Here is a 22,028-nt window from a genome sequence, read left to right on the forward strand (position 1 = left end):
CCCAGATACTGGCTCTATAATGACTAAAAATTAATTCTGGTTTAATTCAATGATGATACATTTTCATTCAGAGATGTAGAGCCCAACAAGAAATGGGCATTAGCAATTATTGTTTGTTTATAGTAGTACCCTCAATTTGCTAGATGCTTTCCAGACACACAAGAAGGGCTGATTCCTGTGCTGAAGAGTGACTAAGTCTAGCTCAAACTTTGATTTGCTTGCCTACTTCTAGTTTAGAGGATTACTTCTTTTAAATCAAAGGAATGGATCAGATTGACACAGGTCACATATTTGAAATGTAGGGGTTAAACCAAGGTGACTTTAACACCAATGGCATCACTACTATTGTACTTTGGGCACCTAGGGTGAAATCCCTGGCACCAGTAAAGTTAGACATGTAACTAAGGGTACTCTGATGTGCAAAGCTACTGAGCACTGGCAGATTCTATTTAAATCATTGCAGCTTTTTCTTTTGAGAAAACAAAATATAATTCAGCATTTAAATAATGCTAATTTCTCTCTCTCTCTCTCTCTCTCTCACATACACACACACACACACAGAGCATGTTAATCAATCCTCAACATCTATGCAAGGTAGTTATGTATTATACTGATCTGAATTATACTAAACAAGGATATAGACACAGGATTTTAGTAACTTATTACTTTTCTGATGGTAGGGGCTAGGACTTCAAATCAAGGAAGAGGGCACCACTATTCCAGGTGCTGCACAGAGACATAAGAAAAAGACTTGGCCAAAGAAAGATATTGTCATGCTCAGGAATTCTGGATCTCAGCCCAATGCTTGGACCACAAGCACAATGAACACACCTCATCATCTTCCTACAAGTGAAAGACTGAGAAATTACTGTTCCATTTTTACAAACCAATTTAATCAAGATGTGTAGAGCACACAGCACCACTTTAACCAAGTTAATTAAAAGCTAAATAAAAGCCGAATCTTGTTTGCACCAATAGCATATTCATTTAATTTATGCCCAGAGAACAGACTCATGTTGACAGTTAGAAGGCAAGATCCTGCAAACATTTAAGAGTATCTGTTAATTTGAATCAATGAGACTACTCAAGTGAGTTAATTTACTCTTTTCAGGATCACACCACAATTTAAGAGGCAAACTACAAATTTAAAAAGAACAGTTAAAAAGCTACAAAATCTGTGTAACCATCAGCACAGGCACTACCATAAGCGACCCACATGTCTTCATACTTGTCCTCCCCTCCCCACCTATCCCCATACTGCCTTCTTTTAACTCAGACCCACATCCTCTAGTGATTTCCATGTAGGCAGAATCACACACTTGCATAGTGCTCATTGCAGGACTGAGTCATTCCAAGTTTCAGCTTCAGGGCAGGCAGTTAGAGCGTTTGACACGAACCCACCCACAAAAAAAGGGAGGGGGAATCAGCAAAGCCACTGGCTAGAATTTTCAGTGGTGGAAACCACTGAGGCTTCTGTGCAGAGGATGGATCTGGGATTTGAATGTATACGTTTTACAACAAAGACACTACACTTGTTTTTATTGAAGCATGCACACAAAAGCATCTTTTGGGTTAAGACTAAACATGAGAAACGTTGTACCCAAAAGGAAATTCTGGATGGTATTTAAAGGACATTAGAAAGACATGAACAGAAAGGCACCAGTGATTTTAACTATAACAGCCTTACTGTGCTTCTAAAATTCATACATCCTCTACTCAAATCTAGGTGAAGTCCATCCCAGTTCATAGCTGCTCAGGCCCATAAAATCTTTGTCTCAAAAGTTCTCTTGGGAATTGACTTTTCCTCATCACAGAGGCTGAAGACACACATCATTCACATTAGCAAGTCAAGTTTTCCTGCAATGCCACAAGAACATTTCAACAAAGACAACTGATCCACCCTCCTTCATCCACCAGTGGCCAATCTCATGCTTCAGAGGAAGGTGGTGAGGAAAGGGAAGGGATTACATTTAGCCTACTATGGAATGCAGTGCTTTAACATAAGGGAAAAGCAAACCAAAAAAACCCCCAACACCCCTTTACTGATCCTTTCCACAATCTGTTTACACCCTCAAGTATGATTTACATGTTTCTACGCTTATCTTAAAACATGCACTGGAATATGATATTGTGTTACTACAGTGAAAGAGATGATTTAATGGCTTATTGACATCTATAACAAACAAGAGATAAAGCACAAATCTATTGCAACTGAACACCTAGAAAATGCTATTCCAGAATTTCTTCTTGTCCAGTGCAAATGGAATGCTGGGAGTAAGTTTATGAAGACTCCAGACACAGCCATATCCTGTAGGCTGGTTTCAATTATATGCAATCATTGTGACAACAACAGAATCTCACCAGAGTTACGAACTGATCAGTCAACCACACACCTCATTTGGAACAGGAAATACACAATCAGGCAGCAGCAAAGACAAAATAAAAAAGCAAATACAATACAGTACTGTGTTAAATGCAAACCACTAAAAAAATAAAGGGAAAGCTTAAGAAAGATTTGACAAGGTAAGGAAACTGTTTCTTTGCTTGTTTCATTTAAATTAAGTTGGTTAAAAGGCAGCCTTTTTCTTCTGCATAGTAAAATTTCAAATCTGTATTAAATCAGTGTTCAGCTGTAAACTTTTAATAGAACAACCATAAAGTTTTCTTCAGAGTTATGAACATTTCAGAGTTTCGAACAACCTACATTTTGAAGGTGTTCATAACTGAGGTATACTGTAGTCTGAATGCCTTCAGTTGAATTTACTCCTCCTTGGGTAGCTACATGGTAGAGACTTCCCAAGTAAGATGGAAATTAGAGTATAATGAACAAGCATCAAAGACATGATACAGTGATGCCACATAAACTGACGGGAGTAATGCTAGATTTGGCTGCCACTGAACTTCCCCCAATAACTTACTGCAGGCACTGGCACTGCTTTCAGTTTTAATCTACACTTAAAGCAAAGTCAATGAATGTCTAAAAATGAACTAAACTAATGGAAAGTCCAACAGCAGGCAATCATTCTATTTGCATTGGGCAAGAAGAAAAACTACTTTTGATAATAAAAAGCTACTCCATAGTAGTGACCTTAATACACAACCGCTTGATAAAAAATGTGTCACGTAAGCACAAAATTTAAGGAACAAAGCAAGAAGATCATAATGGCAATTTGAAAAAACAAGTCCAGATTACATTACGGGTAAGGAGGGATGTGACATCAAATGTTTGGGGACCACTGCCCCATGCACCAACACCTTCCGTCTTTAAGATCCTTTTCTCTTGAAACACCTTCTCCCTGAAAGTACCTTAGGGTTGGTTAAGGTAGGCAAACTTCTTAAGTCCAGGGGACTTGTTTACCAATTAACCACTGAGTAGCCACCTGAGCTGTAAGTTACCCCCAGGTGGGCCTTGAGAAGAGAGAGTGGGCCCTGATTCTCCTTAAAGGGGCCAGTCACCCCTTTTACAGTACTATTACACAGATCAAAATTTAATTTGAAAAGCAAATAATTTTCATACAGAAGAGTTATTTATAAATATTTAAAATAAAATATTTTAAACAGTATGCTAAGTACGTCTAGACAAAATTTGTTATCTACTGTTACCCTCCCCCTCTACCACCACCCACACCCTAGTAGAAAGATAAACATATGGACATAAGAAAAACAGCAGCTCAGGCAGCATCACTACCCACATTATGTCTGTATTATAGCCACCATCAAGAAGACCAGTAGGGTGGTGGGAGACCATGGAAAGCAACAGAGAACAAACCACACATAAGATCAAATAAATGTGAATCCACTTACAGAGTGGCAAAGAAGCCAGATAATCATAAGTGCATGGCATATATTAGAGTTGTGAAGTTCAACATTTCTTGGTTACTTAAGATGAAAGTGGTTTGTATTTAACAGTTTAATGTTCAACATGGAGAATATTAGTCAGTTTGGTGTTTCCCACCAACCAGTTGTATTACAAATAAGTAGCATTCAGATCCTTGGGGACCCTGCTATTTACCGCTCTCTATTGTCAAAACTAACCATTCATTCCTACCTGTGTTTCCAATCTTTTAATTAGTTACTGAATCATGAGAGGACCTTGCCTCTTAATCTTAAGACTCCTTATTTTGCTTAAGGGTCTTTGGTGAAGGACCTTGTCAAAGGCTCTCTGAAAGCCCACATATACTCCCTCAAAGAATTCTAATAAATTGGGGAGGTATGATTTCCCTTTACAAAAACCATGTTGAATCTTCCAACATATTGTGTTCATCTATCTGTCTGATAATTCTATTTTTACTACAGTTTCTACCAATTTGCCTGAAACTCAAGTTAGGCTTACTATCCTGTAATCACCAGGATTGCTTCTGGAACCTTTTTTAAAAATTGGCATTGTTAGCTATCCTCTATTATCTGGTACAGAGACTGATTTAAATTATAGGTTACATAATAGTTGTGCAATTTCATATAAGAGTTCCTTCAGAACTCATGGGTGACCACCACCTGATCCTTGTGACTTATTACTTTTCATCAGTTTGTTCCAGAACCTACACTATTGGCACCTCAGTCTGGAACAGTTCAGCTGTGACACATAAAAAGCATGGCTCAGGTGTGGGGATCTCCCCCATATCCTCTGCAGTGCAACCTGATTCCCCCCCCCACACACACACACAAACACACATCAAAAATAAAATAATTTAGTTTCCCCACAATGGCCTTGTCTTCCTTGAGCACTCCTTTAGTGCCTCAATCATCCACTGGACCCACTGACTGTTTGGCAGACTTTCTGCTGCTAATGCTGGCCTCCTGTTTCACACAACTATCAATATATTTTACTGATTTGATACAAAGTATGTGTGTTTCTCATATTTATTGGAGAGTATTGTACTGTTTGATTGGGTGACCTTTCATTGCAAATGGAACTTCCACCCTAAACCTTGGCTCAATCAACATCCCCAGGGCTACATTCAGTCTAGTAACCAAAGGAAAAAACTGCTGTCTTAGTAGAGTGTCCAGACTTCTTTAAAAATGCAATTTTAGTTGAAAACAATGGCAGTGACTTCCATCTAAAAAGGTTATAGCTTGTTACCATCCAGTCATATACAAATACCAGTATTTCATCAAAGAAAACAGATCTGAAAAAGGAAAGTAGTCTTCTTTGTGTAAAATGATAAATACTCCTCTATGTCTTCCCCTTGCTTATGAAACACCCGTCAAACACCTTCAAAAATTGAAATCCTCTAGCATGCAAGTTGAATAAAATATTGTCAATTGTAGTTTAAAGGTATTTGATGGTTATAGATTTACAGTATCTTTGTACAAAGCAGCACTCCACCACTAAGAATTGTTGACCTTTTAAGCAACTGGGTTTTAGAAAGGTATTTCAGCTTATCTCACTTTATAAAAATAAGTCAACTGTGGCTGTGTTAAAGTTAATTAGCTAGTTAACATGCAATAAATTTGCTTTTTAACTTGTATTTTATTATGCTCTCTTCCTCTCAGTATTATGCTTTCAATAAGGCAAGTAATTCTTACACCTAATCATAAAGAAAATGATTATTAAATCAACTTTTTCATTTAATGTAAAAAAGGCATGTAAACATGTAAAACATGTAAACGTAAAAAAAGTGTATTAAGTCACAGTATTAAGTTTATAAGTTGGCATTTCCTTGTTTTCTTTTAGGTCACATCAGTATCAATCTAGTCAAGTTCTTGGCATATTTCACCTACTGTGGGTCAACAGTGTCTGAATTTTCAAAATCTGCCTTTTTGATTCAACTAGTGCCAAATGCTTACCAACAGAAAACAAGTGCCTGATTACTGTAGGTAATACACATGACAGAACATAAAATATTTCAGCTCTTGCCTTTAGAAGTCAGTAGCAGATTGTCCCAAGCTGTAAAATGTGCTGACACAGACAGAGCTGTTATTTTTAAGACAGCGATAGTCCATTTAACTAAAGCATCTTTTGTTTGACTGAATCAGTATTTATTTTAGACATATTCCTTAAGTAACTACACTGAAGACTGTATAGTCTAACTAAATAATTGATTGCCTTGGTAAATTTTCTTCCTGAAATAGCCCATTCTTTGCTTTCTTACTTTACTATATGTCTTTACCAGTGTATATAATTTATTTTTCCTTTTGTAGATTTGTTTTTATTCTTTATTGAGCAATACATAGCATCATGTGCTCTTTCCTCTCTGTTGCACATATTCATTTGTGAGAAGCACCCACTAACTATTGCTGTAGTGAAACTCTGTTGCATCTTGGTAGCTCTGTAAGTTTTTGTCCATTATAGTGAAGGCAGGGGACTGGACTCAATGACCTTTCAAGGTCCCTTCCAGCTCCATGAGATAGATATATCTCCATACATTTAATTTAATCTTCACTTCCTCACGTACCAGGAAGCTACATGCTGCTCAAGAGGGGCATCCACTGGTGCCTCCACAGAGCTGGGAAACACACTTTTAAGCAAGCTGGGTTCTGTGGAAAAAAAGATATTTGGCCCAGTATGTAGTCTATGGCCCTGTGCACATGAACTGCTACCACTGCTGGCCACAACAGAAGGACAGAATACAGAACCACCTGCTACCTTACCCTTATCTATGAGATTACATTTCCAGTAGTGAGGAGTACACATATACTCATGATGCAGCTTTCTCAGTCTCCTCCCTCACCCCACCCCACCCACGATCCACTCTTCTACAGAAAACTCACCAGCCACAGGTTGGGCAGTACCATTGTACTTGGACCAAATGTCTCAATCAGTTAAAGCTATTTTGCTGTAACAGTAAGTTGACCTCAAAGAGTTGACAGATTTCTGTATATTAAATTTTTTTCCTCATATATTTATACCAAGAGGTGTTCTTCATGTTGTGCCCTTTATTCCTGCATGTATGTACACTCAAACCGGCCATCTCCCCCATGATAAATGGGGCAAGAGGGGAGGAAGAGAGAGACAGTCACATATGCACATGTGCGCGCACACACACACACACAGACACAGCCTACAATATAGCTACATGCCTTATTGAGCAACCATGTGATAGCCACTGTGCTATTTGCCCAATTGGTTTTTTATGACCCTAATTCGTTTATCATATTTAATTTAGTTGGTACACTCTTTGAGGTAGAGAAACAATGTATGTCTGCTTGCTTTGCTAGGCACTTAAGTTTTGGTGTGTTCAAAAGACTATAAATATTGAGTACACATGATGTACTCTGCCTATCAGGTGTCCTAGCTGCCTACTTTCTGAAAGTTATGTTTATTTTGCTCCCACTGGCATTGTTGCCTATCACTCTCTGCTGCATGCAGAGTGGACTTAAAAAGCCATTTGTTTTCAAAAAAATTCTTTTAATTTTAAAGTTAGACTTGTTTATAACTTATTTGAGGTTAAAACTTTCTGTCTCAAGGACTATGCTTATATAGATTCAAACTGAAAAAGTTATTTCAATGTGAGATCTGTCTCATGCACTGCATATGCAACTATCATGAAACTTGTACTTCTTATATTTTATTAAACAGCATATAAAAGACTGGCTAGAGAAGAGAGACTATAACAGTACTGCTAATAGTTGCCAAATTTCAGTTTGATGGCACTAGGAGAGCTTCACAGTCCTTTGCACTCCAGTGGAAGTTTATTAGGTTTTCTAGAACATGAATAACTAGATCTTCCACCTCCCTTTTGTTCATTGTCTAGAACAGGAAGTCTAGCTTTCCTATATGCAACTCCCAATCACTGTCTCAGATATTTGAATGAACTAGATCAGAAGATGAAACTAATTCTCCATGCTTACTGAGGACAAAACTCATTCACCACTTCAAATAACTACTTCTAGGTAGTTGGCTTGTGAATTCCATGAGATCAGTGGTCCAACACAACATTTAAATTCCAGCCCCAAAACTTGCATTTCTGGGAATGGTTCAGTTACTGCTCTGAAATGAGTTTTGTCCAGTATGATTGAGGAATGAGTTATGCCCATTTCAAAAGAGCAGCTGCTACCTTAGTCGCAGAATGTTTTGCAAGAGCCAACATGTTAACCCTGGTGTCCTGAACTAATTCCAATTTGTGTAATTATACTCTGTTTGCCTTGGGTAATAGTTAACATTTTTATGGCTCTAAATTATAGCAGATCCTTGATGTTTAAATAATGAATAATAGTCTTATCCATAGTCTGTTAAGAGTTACATCCAACTTCTGGAGACAAGAAACAACTGAATTACATGGAATAGTGACATGACCAGCCCACAACTTTGACTGCTCCCACCTTTGACTGTTAGCATTTAGCAGACACTTTTCTCCCCCCCCGCCCCGGTTTTCCCATAGCAACTACTCAAATTGAAATTTAAAATGGCCTGATGGCAGTTAGGAAACTTAGGTGCTATTCCTGGCTCTGCCACAGATTCTGTGTGGGCAAGTGACTTCACCTCTTTATTCAAAAATGTTTTGAGATCCCCTTGCAGAATGCAAAAATTTGGTAACTGCACCTTTTCTATAAAAAGGGAAGTAATGTGCTCATCATCACTACTGTATTTGGTTGCTCTACATAGGTGTTTAGGATTTGAATCCATCCTAAAAATCAACCTGCCGTTTACTGTTGATGCAGTACTGTTTAACTGACAAATGTTATGACAAAGCAACTAAATATTGAACAGACTCTGCACTTAAAAAGTAAAGGCTCTCTAAAGAAACACCCTAAGGTTATAAAACTATCTAAATTATATGTTTAATTCCATTCCACAGCAATCAGGACAAATGGTGAAAGCCTGGACAAGTAAATAGAGGCCAGCAAACATTTTTCCCCCTTAAGATCTTTCATTTTCCAAGGTTTGAGTCAGCAAGTAATATATTTTATGAGTAAACCCATATTTGTTAATAGGGCAATCCAATTACTAACAGTAGTATAAAACCCAGAACTTTAATATTAAATTGAGAGACACAATCAACTTGAAAAAAATAATCATATATCTGTCTAAAAATTTTGTACCTATTAGTTACAAGTATCATAAAACATTAGTATACTCGAAAGAAGTTAAGAGAAATTTTTCCTTCTATTTTTCAAGTTTTACTTTGCACACTTGACACAGGCAATGTCACCTGTGAAGTCTTGTTTCTCCCTTTGTGAAAAGATCCTTATGAACATCAGGAGGTGCAGAATACCTCTACAAATAAAAGAAAATACTATTTAAAGGGGGCACAATCATACTTTTAAAGGTAGGGCCAATTTTAAGTTGACCATATCCCTCAAGGTTTTTAAAAGTTGTCAAATTTGTCTTTGTTTAAAAAAAATAATCATGATGTCCGTATCCTTTTACTTAGGAAAGAACAAGCTACTATTAAATGCAAGAATGATAGAAATGATTCCAAAACTTAAAAAAAATCCAATGTAAACAATTCTTAAAACAGTCTGCTGCAGTATTTGCAACCAAAAAATTGCATGAAGAACCTGATAGTTAAATCAAATTACAAATGATGTAAAACCATTATTTTTCATTTTCCAAGCTGGAGGGGAGATGGAAAGGAGGCAGATCATTCTTACCATCTCTTTTTACACTGGATTTCCAGTCTTCAAAACTGTTTATATTTTCTTATTATACATACTTTAAAATGAGCAATAAAAATAATAACCCTGATCCTGCCAAAATGTGGATTCAATGGGACTACTCGCTTCCTTAAAAGATAAGTACATGCATAAATCTTTCCAGGAGCTTAAATTTCTTTAGAGCAAGGTTTGACTCTTTGTGCTCTATTAACTTACTACTTGAGTGGAATTGCACCTACTTATGAAAAAGGCAGATTTCAATACCAGTGATAATAGTCAAAAACTTTAAATCCTAACTTCTCACAATTGCATCATCCAGAACTGTAAAAAGCGTTGATAATGACCATCCCCACTGCAAACCACAACTTCTGGTATCCAGGCTCTTCACTAGAATTAGGCAATCTGCTAGGAAAGGAATCTGAAAATGTATATTTATAATTTCATGTCAATTTAACTTCTGTGCAGTTTGAACTGTCTGATGGAGTTCTAATGCAAGCTATTAATCTGCTCATCTACATGCAATAGCTCAATCTCTCTCAGCATCATCTTCCAAACACAAATATATTCTGAAGTGTCATTGCAGCAAATGTCAGCAGGCTGTAACCAGACACAAAATTTCAAGACAAACACATAAATGAAGATATCAAGCATGCAAAGTAACAGTCCAGATGAGGGTCTGATTCTGCCATCTACTCAGGCAGAATTTTCAAGAAATACAGGATCACTAACAAGCTATACATTTTTATGAAAGTAATGAACACACTTCAATTCTACAGTATTTCATAGGAAGAAGGGCCTGATTTTTTTATTGCCACTTTCTGGTGTTTTTACCTGCCCTCATAATAATTAGGATGAAGGAAGATCTTGTATAGACAGACTTGAATGAATGGTACAGTTACAAAACTTCTGATGGACTTCTTCACTGAGGATGGTGTTCTTACCCTGGAGAAAGTTTACTGTAGCTCATTTTCTATTGAAAGACTTCACTCTCTTTCCAATTCGGGGCGTGTGGGGGTGGGGGATGAGGAGCAAAGTAAACCAAACATTTTCCAGAATAAACATAAAATATATTTCAGATCCTATTCCTCGTTCAAGTCCTTTAGAAATACAGAAAACTTCAAAACAAAAAGACAACCATTAAAAGATACAACTGCTTAAGAACTGTAATAAAGCCAGTACACGTGCTCTCACTTACTACTATAGATATGCCAGCTTTACCGCTCCTTATCTTCTGCCCACATTGGTGCTAATATATATAGGTTCTTCAGTCCCTGAACCTCCTTTTGCCCACCAAAACTTCTCTCAAAAACTTTCCCCCTAAATTCCCAGTGCTCCAAGGGAATGGACTCTCCAAGCCCTGAAAAACTCAGACAGCAGAATTGGCTTCTCAAACTCTGCAAGAGTGTGCTCTCTCTTTTTCAGTCTCCTCAAAGCTGTCATGTGTATCCTTGTGGATTTTCCTCTAGTAATCTCAAACCTTCATAGATTCACTGGTGTCACATTTGTCCCAAAGTAACTAATCTGATAAACCTGTCACCATGCTGCATTTTCAAGCTATGGAGAAATCAGTTAAACTGTCTCTGCATGGGGAGGGGGCGGTCTTTCATCCACATGATGGACCCACCAAAAAGTGCTACCACCACCAAAACAGCCTGTCAGCATCCTGGACCAAGAACAACTTTAACCAAACAGCTGCCATATTACATCTCAAAGCCTCAAGTAAGTGGCCAGGCCTTTCCACTATTGGAAGCCCTTTTTAACTGAGTATCTACCAAACCACATGCAGCAATGACTGTTTCCTTATTATGGGGGGGTTCACAAAAATGGCTCAATGTTTATTACAGTTAACCAACTGATCTCTATATATTCTTATATTCACAAACTATGATCCCAGTCCTACAATCTTATCTATGCAGGCAGACCCTTGTGCCTGTGTGTATCTGATTTCAGGATGGAGGACATACAGTAGCAAGTTTAAAGGTACAGTCTAAAGATTGGTAGAATCAATATTTTTTAAAATAAACTGGTAAAATAAACCTTTCCAGCTCCAATGATGATACAAAAACCTTTAACAGCTCTTTCAGTGAAGTGCTTTAGCACTGCTGAAATTCCAGCATTAAAATGGGCAACTTTAAAAAAAAAAAAAAAAAGTTCTGGGTTACTGACATTGTGAATCTCATTTTCCAGTTTCTCTTTGCCCATTCTGTTCCTGAGAGCAAATAAGTTTCTGGAACAAAAATTAATATGATTAATTTTGTTTAGTTTCTTTTATTGGGGGATAATGGGGGAAAGGAAAGGGAGTTAGAGATGGGAATGGAAGTGTTGTATTTTATGCTACGTCACCCTTGACAGTTTTTCATTCAAAATATAGGCATCATACACATTGCCCCACGTTAATCAATAAGCAGATCAGTCTAAAAAGAAGATAGATATACAAATATTGCACCTGATAGTTCTGTACTTTGAACTCATTTATTTTCTGTAATTATGAACCTGGTCAGGTATATTTCATGTTATAACCATTAGCATCAATGGGAGCTGCATGTATATTATAGGGAGAATAAACTTCTAACAAATGACCCCTACATAACCTTAATAGGCAAATAAAACATTTTACTTTCTTCTTCAAACGAGTTTTGACAGCTAACCACTGGCATGGTACAGTTAAGTGGGGGCTGTAACTAAAGTCTTTACAACATGTCCCAGTGATATCTGAAGCCAAAATATACCAAAGGTCACCTTGTATAAAAGAGCCTTATTGTTTGCGTGTACACTTAAACAAAACCTTTGTTGGCACAGGTAGAAATGGAAGTCAGTGAAATTCAATTTAACCTCTGGGAATGGCAACAACATTAGATTTATATTACAAAGGTGGATTATTGCGTAAGTAGTACTACAGACTTATGGCAACCAGTATTGTCAGTTTGGAAATGAATGGTGTCATAATACATATATGCAAAGCTGCAGGCTATATTTTCTCTTATGAACTAGATCAGATATTACCTGACTAAATGAATTTAACGTTGTCTAGTGATTAAATTACTTTAATTAGTAGCAGACCAATATTTATAGTAGTACCATAGCTTTAAGCAAAGCACAACAAAAATGTCAATATTAAGTGGGAAGAGAGAAGAACAGAATCAAATATTTCAGTTTTTTTAAGTATGTTGGCTCAGAAGATAATGGATGTAAAAATGGAATCCATGTTCCCACTATGCCACCTGTTTTAAGGATACAGGAAGATTCTTAAATCTGAATAGTGCAACACCAAAACCTTAGACTTTTAAAAAATGAATTTACTTTATGCTGTTTATAATTTGCACTTCATTCTGCTTGGGGACAAGAAAGCCACACTGTTTAGTTTCAAATATTATTTCTAGTCAGTTTTCATTCATGGTTCTCTCATACTAGCACTATATTGCTGTGTCCAGGTACACAACATCATAGAACACTATTTAAATACACAACAAAATCCCCACATACTGCAAAACCTCACCAGGAAGCTTTTATTTGGGATCTATACAGCATGCCTTTTATTTCAAAAGGTATCCCTTCATCATGTTATCTGGAGCCCAGCAACATAAATGCATTGAAGATAATATAAATGAAGTTACAATTTTCAAAAACAAAATAAAAAACTGATATACTCGCTGATTTCTCCCTGCTCCCCTCCCTCAAATGTTTAGTTTACTATTTGATGTTTGATTATGTTGATAAGAAAAAATTCATAAAACATGTTTTGCTGGCTATAAGTGTACTTTGGTCTGTCTCTTACCAATTGATTTTCAAAGCACGCACTGCCCATTATTGCAGAAGAAAATATATAGCATCTGGAAATAGTTTTTCGTAATCAGTTGCTCGAGTCCTTTTTTACTACAAAAAAATAATGAACATTTTACTAGAATGATGTACTTTACACATTTGGTCTTCGGTCTTACAAACTGAATTTTCTTTGTTCCAAATACGTGCTTAGTTGGAGAGATCTGCAAAACATTTTAACTGTGCTCTTTCAGTCTTTTAAAGATATTGAACATAGAATATGAATACCTTCTTTGAATGCCAAGCTAGCCATGCATCAAGCATAAAAGACTAACAAGTTTTAAATATTCAATCCATACCATCAGCAGGCCAGTAAGAATTCTAACTTGTATTCACCATAATATCCATCAAATGGAAAAGATATACTCTTTCATACCCTAAAAATCATTTTAAATTTTTGATGGGGGCAGAGATTACATAATGGAGAATAGAAGACAGTACACATTTCTGCATGATAATTTTATTTTAGAATCACCTTTGGAGAGTATATCTTCTGCAGTTAGATAGGCAAATATTGTAGACAGTGAACTTTCTCAATTCCATCCTGCAGGATTTAGGAAAATGACAGATTTTAAATCACTAGAAGAACATTGTCTCTATGTGTGTATATACTCAAGTCAAAAGACGCATTTGAGAATTCTTGCTATATGAAATCCCAAAGAATCACATCTGCTTCTAGAACTGAGCAGCATGGTTTCGATTGATTGTAAACTCTTTGGGGACAATAACTATCTTTTAGTATGTGTTTGTATAGGACTTAACGCAATGGAGCCTTCAATCTTGACTGGACTATACTAATTTCTGGGCACCACTATAATACCCATTAAATCTGAAATTTCAGTCTACTTTATTAACACATGTGCATCCAACAGAATCCCAAATGTGATGGGGTATATAGATCCCACTGGACACAAAAGGTGCCAGAGAGACCCTGGTGGTAGAGCTCGCCCTGCCTCCCGGCCCTGTCAATCTTATATGATAGGGAGGAGGCCTTTAAATGGGAGGAAGCAGTAGTCACGGGAAAGTATGCAAAACTGTCTTAAGCAGCAGACCGCAGGAGAGACTCCTGAAGCTGTGGAGGGAACTCCTACCCATGAGACCTTCACCCAGACTCTGAGGACAGTACAACAGACTACCAGGATAAAATGGACACTGACCCTGACTCAAAAGACCCAGCCAGAGCAACTTCAACAACCCACTCCATCTCCCCCCATGTTGGAGCTGAATTGTAGGCAGTATAGTAGACTCACTGTGCCCCCTCCTTGCTGGTGTCACAGGGAGGGAGTATGCCTGAATACATTAGTGCTTGTGACTTTCATTTTGATCACCTATCTGGAGAAACTTAAGGAGGCCTACCAAGGGCAGAGCCGCCCCTGCCTCTGCCCCCTCTGGTAAATTGGGCTTATGCTGAGATCACCCACTGGAGATAACTGGACATGGTCAGCTCCTCCCTGTGGGAAGAACCATCAAAGACCTCATTATACCAAAACATCATCTATTCAGAATTCTTTTTTCCTGTTATAGCAGTGCCAACACATCACCCTATTTAAAATTATGTTCAGTTTTGCATTTAAAGCAGAAGTCCAAGCTCTTTGTCTGAAAAAAAAAAAAAAAAAAATTCACAGAATATCTGCCCGCAAATTTCCACCACTATCTCTGAGTAAAGCTTGCATTTTCTGAAGGTTGTTTTTTTAAAAAAATTGGTTTGCATTCTAGTCAATTAAAAACTGGCCTCCTAGAAGCTCACATTCTGAGTCTCAAAATTTTTGAACCCCACTAATTTAAAAAAAATCGCAAACTGTAAAGCATTAAAAAATGTACATTGTGAGAATTTGGTGGATTCTCTGGGGTAGTGTAATAAATTAACAAAATAATTAGGTTTTTACATCACAACTTGGTTTGTGTCACGCTTAGCTGAGGGAGATTATAATTTACGATAACCTAGATCTTCTATGAAGCAGCTGCAGTTGGCTCATCATTGTCCAGGAGCTCAGTGAAACTGTTCAGAAAGTTCAGTAGCGCTCCTGAACTATCTGAATCGTTTCAGTCCACGAGACCAGGTTCTTCAACACAGCAGCTGTTTTGCTGAAGACCAGGATCTAGGGGAAACCATCCAACTGGATTAGAAGATGTGCTACTGAATGGGTTAAAAAGTTTCACCAAGATCCTCTGCTGCTCCTGAGCCCACTAAACAATTTCAAAGTCCCTATGGTCCCCACTGAAGTAAATGTTGGTTTGTCAGAGACCAGGAGCTCCATGAGAGCAGTCATCACTAGAACATACCTGAACTCTATCCAAGTAAGAATGCCAGCTTTCCATCCCCTCCCCAAATATGTGCAAGTGTGATTTTCCAGAAGAGTGCAAAACAGGGGAGAAAACTGGCTGTTTACGGTGATAGGCAGTTTGGGATACGGGATGCTGGAAGGCTGGCATCCCTACTATAACAGAGTTACAGCTGCAGTTTATTGTTCATGTTGCATGATGGTTACTCTAGTGCTAAAGTGAGAGTCTGGCTGGAAGAGTAAATTATGTCACGTTAGATGCCTTAAAAACTTTTTATTATTTCTTTGCTTTGGTGGTTGTGTGTTAGGCATGTTATGCCTAGAGCAACCTTACACATCATATTTTGTGCATTAATATACATATGCATACACACTGCCAAGAAACTTTGGGAGACTGAATTATGTCAAATATTAAGAGTAACAATTAATATACATGAAGTAACATTTATATGCCTTTATAATCTGGCAAAATCATCCCGAGACCAACAAAAGGCAAATCTACATTCTAGGGATTATATCACTACCAAATGTCACGTTTATGAACTTCCACTGATATGGTAGGGCTGTTAAATTCAAAAGTATTTTTCTGCAAAGAAAATAAGCATTTTCTGGATTACTTTATATTGAAAAGGGCTTGACTGTTTTTGATTAAACTTAAAAGAAACCCCTTCCTGCTAAAGAGCAAGCATACCAAATTCGAACCAAAAGAGTACAGCTTTGAGAGTTATAAGGTAGTGACCATACCATTTAAAAGGAAAATACACATGCAACCACATTTAGATAGTAAACTTTTTGGGGGCAGGGACAGTCATTTACCATAAATCTGTACAGCATTTAGCACAACGGGTCCCAGACCTGGTTGGCCATATAAATAATAATATACATCACTATGCACACTGTCTATATTGCCTTTACATTTGACTGATTAGAGTTAAAATGTACTTTTCCAGGAAATAGAAAGACAAAACTGAAGTCTGGCCACTTGGTCAGTTTGTAGGCGTGAGACCCTAACTTCCGTTGTAACTTCAAATGGATAGATTTCTTAATTTTCCGCTCTATGCTGTTATGCAGTGGTATTGGAGAATGTTAAATAGCTGCAGTATTTCCCTCCAGCAGTGGTTATATTTCACTGGTTTCTGAAAAGATTCCTGTATATCTATAATTTGTAGTGTACCTTGGGATATAAGGCACTATCTTAACCTGTTGTTTCCTGCTACATAGAAGTGAACAGTCTTGTGATGGGGTGCACCAACCTCACACTAGGCCTGAAAAGGTTAATGAAAGCCTGTGGCAACAATCAGCCTCGCTCAGTTACCCCCAGGATTCTTTATACTGGTGTCAAGTATCAGAGGGGTAGCCGTGTTAGTCTGGATCTGTAAAAGCAGCAGAGAATCCTGTAGCACCTTATAGACTAACAGACGTTTTGGAGCATGAGCTTTCGTGGGTAAATACCCATGCATCTGACGAAGTGGGTATTCACCCACAAAAGCTCATGCTCCAAAACGTCTGTTAGTCTATAAGGTGCCACAGGATTCTCTGCTGTTTATACTGGTGGACGGACATACAGGGAGCCGAAGACTCCTGCTGCGTAGGGGCTGCCTTGTGAGATGAGTGGAGAAAACAGCCCTCCAACAGAACCAGCTGGATAGCAGAAAATGCTAAGAAGCTCTGGAAGAGGCATACACAGAGCACACAAGGGGCCCACAAACAGGCTAAGGCAAAAGTCTAAGAAACAGCAAAGTAAAATGTAGTCAAGAGAGGCAGATGGGGTTGGTGTAGACAGGCCTTCACTGTCTTCTTGTCCAGGGAACCTTAGATAGGCAGTCGAGAGGGAAGCCCTGGGTTCCCCTACCAAGAAAGGTTGAGCAAAAACCACTCCCACCCCAGTACCATGGGGGTAAGGAACTAGTGAGCCCGGACTCAGACTGAAGGGCCAGTGTGAAGCTGACAGACTACTATTTGTTGGACTATTGGTACGCTAGGAGGAGTGGAACTCTGTGACATCCAGATAGAAGGCCAACTTGCAAGAAGCAGTAGACCACCATAGGGCTGGAAGGGCTGTTAGCAGGCTGTGCTAAAGGAGGAGAGCATGGTACACCATGCCCAGCTAACAGAGGGTGCACCAGCAGGTGAGTCACACATATATTTAAAGGCTGGATTCAGTGGAAAGGAGTCACGGCTGGGTAGGTTAAGATAATTTTCATTTTCTTTAAAAAAAAAACTTTTAGGGAAAAAAATTCACTAAAGAAATTTTTTTTAAAAAAAATCAGCAACTACATCTGGATTTAAAAAGGGTTTCCCTCCATCATTTGCAATTCAAGGCTAGAATCATTGTGCTAGTTCATGACTATTGAGTAGTATTGGGCTGCTCAGCCTATCACTGACTCAGAAAAGGCAAGAATCACCACATTCATCTTCTCGTCAAACATCCAAAAGAGGTGCCTCAGCTAAGAAAAGTTAATTTAAATGTAGCCATTGAACAACAGAACCATAGCTAAGATTTGTTGCTCATTTACAGAGCACCAAAGACTAAAGGGTTCACAAAGGGACTCACTGATTCATGTCCATAGCTGACAAGGTAATATCCCAGGCTTGACATCCTCAGAGATTTCAACGTTCACCCCAACAACACTGCAGATGCAAAAACCCAGCAATTCACAGACTCAACTGCCTTCCTATAACTTTCATGGTTCCCTCTGCTCCAGCCAACATAGCTGGTACAGTCAGTCTGGACCTGGTTTTTGGATTAAATGTGAACAGGGGATGCTGTCGTGGACTCACCCTATCACCTCATTAAAAACAGTAGTCAGAGCTCTCTGAGCAAACAGGCAACAAGACCATGACTCTGATTAGACCGTGAAGGCTCTTAGCCACTCAAACTCCAAAGCATGCTAAAGGACAGGAAGAATTCTCCTTGTAGGACAAAGAATTAAGGATCTAGTGAATCATTTAACACTTATACTAGCCTCAAACATCAATATACTGGCCCTCAAAACAGCCCCTCCCTCACCATTTCCCACATAGATCTCCTTGGTTTTCTGACACCCTGCACCAGGTGAAGAGAGAGGGTCAGAAACTCAAGGACTGAAATCAAAGACTGAAACAGACAGGTTGAAATATACATTTCTCGAAGCCTATGCTGAGGCTGTATTACAGCAGTCAACATAATCTTCTTATCACTCCAGTGAAGCTGCCAAATCCCACCTAAGGGGCTATCCTAGAATGATAAATCAGTTCACGAAACCTGAGTGCCTACAGCCCACAACAGAATCCGTCATCCTACTTCACTGAACAGATCACGCACGCAGGAAGGCTTTTCAAACAGCATGGCTCCACTTTGCCTACCAGCCACAAACCAACTTGTCTGCATTCTCATATTCCTCACGAAATATTGGACACACTAAAGGCATCTCAACCCAAGACCTGCGAATACCCTAAAACAGGGGTAGGCAACCTATGGCACGGGTGCCGAAGGCGGCACGCAAGCTGATTTTCAGTGGCACTCACACTGCCCGGGCCGCCAGTCCGGGGAGCTCTGCATTTTAATTTAATTTTAAATGAAGCTTCTTAAACATTTTAAAAGCCTTATTTACTTTACATACAACAATAGTTTAGTTCTGTATTATAGACTTATAGAAAGAGACCTTCTAAAAACATTAAAATGTATTACTGGCACGTGAAACCTTAAATTAGAGTGAATAAATGAAGATTCGGCACACCATTTCTGAAAGGTTGCCGACCCCTCCCCTAAAAGGTAAAAGTCAAGAGCAAATCAGTGGCCCTTGTGGCTGAAATAGCCAATGCCTCATTTAGGGAAACAATCTTCCCTTCCTCCTTCAAACATGCAATAGCATGACAAACACTGAAGAAACCCACATGGATACATCAGTTCTAGCTAGCTACTGCCCAGAATCAAACTAACTTCTGAGCAAGCTCAGAGGATCAAGCCAAAGTCCAACTACAAGCTCAGCTAGTTGAAGTCAATATCCTAGAACTGGCACAAATCTGGATTCAGGCGAGGACATGGGAGAGAAACAGCTTTAGCGGCACCGAAGGCTGATCTCCTGCTGTTAATGAATGATGGGCAGCCATCTATTTTCATCCTCCTGGACCTTTCTGCAGCACTCAACACTGTTGACCATAAGAAACAGCTGTCCTACTTTAGAGAGGTGGCAGAGGTCCAGCAGGATACACTAAAATAATTTAAATCCAAGAATCATGATGGGTCACTATGTCTCTGCCACTAGACTCTTCACTTGTCAAGTCCCACACAGATCAATTCTCTCTCCAGTCCTATTCAACATTTATATCCAGCCACTAAGAGAACAGGTAAAATGCCATAAACTACAATACCGGCACTAAGTGGATTATACACAGCTCTACCTTTCTTTCACCCCACACAACCCTAGCACTACCACCAAGATAGTCCAGTGCTCGGACAAGATCAGATCACAGATGAAGAAAGAGCTGGTAGAAGATAGAGCTGAGTATGACAACATGATGCTAGTAGGCAGAGGAAAACATTTTGGACCATAGTTGTAAACTATTCAGTCTCCTTTGGTTGAAGATACACACCCACAGCTGGCCAATTCAGTTCTTACTTTAGGAGTGCTCTAGAGTAGCTTCCCATAGAATCTCTGGTCAAGTTCAAGTCTCTGTATTTATATTCAAAGGTACTCAATGGGCTGGTGGTCCCAACATATTTAAAAGAGATTGCCTAGAGTGCTGCAATGAAGACCATGGCGGACATATCCACTCCTCAGGCACAGTGAAACTTCTGGCCTGGAGGAGACAGAGCTTTCTTGGGATCCAAGCTGAGACTGTGGAACAAACCCCTACAGGAACTAAGAACCATCATAAACCTTGCGACCTTGCACTCCAAATGTCAGGCATACTTTGACCTTTTCTTCTCTGTTTAAAATAAATGAGACTCCAAACCCTACCAAAACACTGCTCTACACACACCGTTCTCCCCCTGGGGAGGGGATGAGAGAGAATGAACCATACATGACAGACGTTAGTCACACTGGGCTGGTCTACACTAGGGGAGGGGATCAATCTAAGATACGCAACTTCAGCTACGTATTCACGTAGCTGAAGTCGAAGTATCTTAGATCGAGTTACCTACTGTGCTCACGGCGCGGGATCGACGTCCGTGGCTCCCCCTGTCGACTCCGCTACCACTGTTCATGTTCTGGAGTCGACAGAAGAGCGTTCGGGGATCGATATATCACATCTAGATGAGACGCGATATATCGATCCCTGAGAAATTGATTGCTACCCGCCGATACGGCCGGTAGTGAAGACGTACCCTCTTAATGCACTACTAGAAGGCATTCAAATACTATGGTGATGAGTATTAGAACCTATATATAATAGAACAGAATTTTTAAGATATCTGTATCCATGCCATTGAAAAAGTTGCTGCTAAAAACTACTACTCACGTAGGTTTAGAAACGCTTCTCCTAGATACAGACTAGAAGTTCTCCAAAGGTACCCATCTCTATAGTTATTTTCAACATAATATTTTATAATTTAAAGCAGGGGTTCTCAAACTGAGGGTCGGAACCCCTGGGGGGTCAGGAGGTTATTACGTAGGGGGTCGCGAGCTGTCAACCTCCACTCCAAACCCTACTTTGACTCCAGCAGTTATAATGGTGTTAAATATATAAAAAAGGGTTTTTAATTTGGGGGGGGGTCACACTCGGAGGCTTACTATGTGAAAGGGTTCACCAAAGCCTCTCAAAATATTGATACCACATTTTTTCCTGAACATATATGATGTTTTATTTAAATCCTAAACTTTTTTTTAGAACGGCATTGCAGTAAAGAGAGAAAAACACTTCCATCAGCAGCTCCTGTCTGGGAAAACTCCCTCACTGAGATAAAGTACCACATTAGCCCTGTAGCACTCATATCTATGAAAGTAACAACTGCTTTTCAACCTCTAGCATATTACTCAGCCTAACAAAAATGGGCAAGGGACCAATACCACTTCTTTTTCTGAATATGGATGGAAAATGATTCATTCACATCTATGAAAGTGATGGCTATGGCCCATGGGCAACTACTAGGTTCTTATACTTACAAGGTGCCTCAATGGAAGCAATAGAGCAAGCAAAGGTTTTACAATTACAAAAGGTGCAAGGGAACTTAGATCAGTCAATTCACAGTGATATGATCTTTTTCCCTAAATACTGTTGGCATCAAGTAATCCCTTTAGTCCATTTATTTACATAGCCCCAAGCCCAACAGCCCCAGCAGGGTGCACATATACATGTAAACACAACATGCTTGCATAAGATCTATCCAAACATAATACTCAACTGGGAAGAAACAGGAGGGAAACAGAGTTTAGATTATTTTACGAAGGAACGCAAAGGAAGCAT

At 38.9% G+C, this 22,028-nt stretch overlaps 1 protein-coding gene across 8 annotated transcripts in view; it reads right to left on the minus strand.

Annotated features, from left to right (window-relative positions):
• The window catches only part of ADD3 (adducin 3), a 156,017-nt gene that overhangs the window by 130,273 nt on the left and 3,716 nt on the right, over nucleotides 1–22,028 (minus strand). For 2 of the 8 annotated variants that reach the window (XM_075061362.1, XM_075061356.1), the window contains exon 2: nucleotides 9,842–9,924. The exons of the other annotated variants lie outside the window; for them this stretch is intronic. The gene's annotated coding sequence lies outside the window, so the exon portion shown is untranslated. The remainder of the gene's footprint in view (nucleotides 1–9,841; nucleotides 9,925–22,028) is intronic. 8 annotated transcript variants of the gene reach the window in all.

Source organism: Chelonoidis abingdonii, unplaced genomic scaffold, assembly GCF_003597395.2.
Source record: "Chelonoidis abingdonii isolate Lonesome George unplaced genomic scaffold, CheloAbing_2.0 scaffold0027, whole genome shotgun sequence".
NCBI lineage: Eukaryota > Metazoa > Chordata > Testudines > Testudinidae > Chelonoidis > Chelonoidis abingdonii.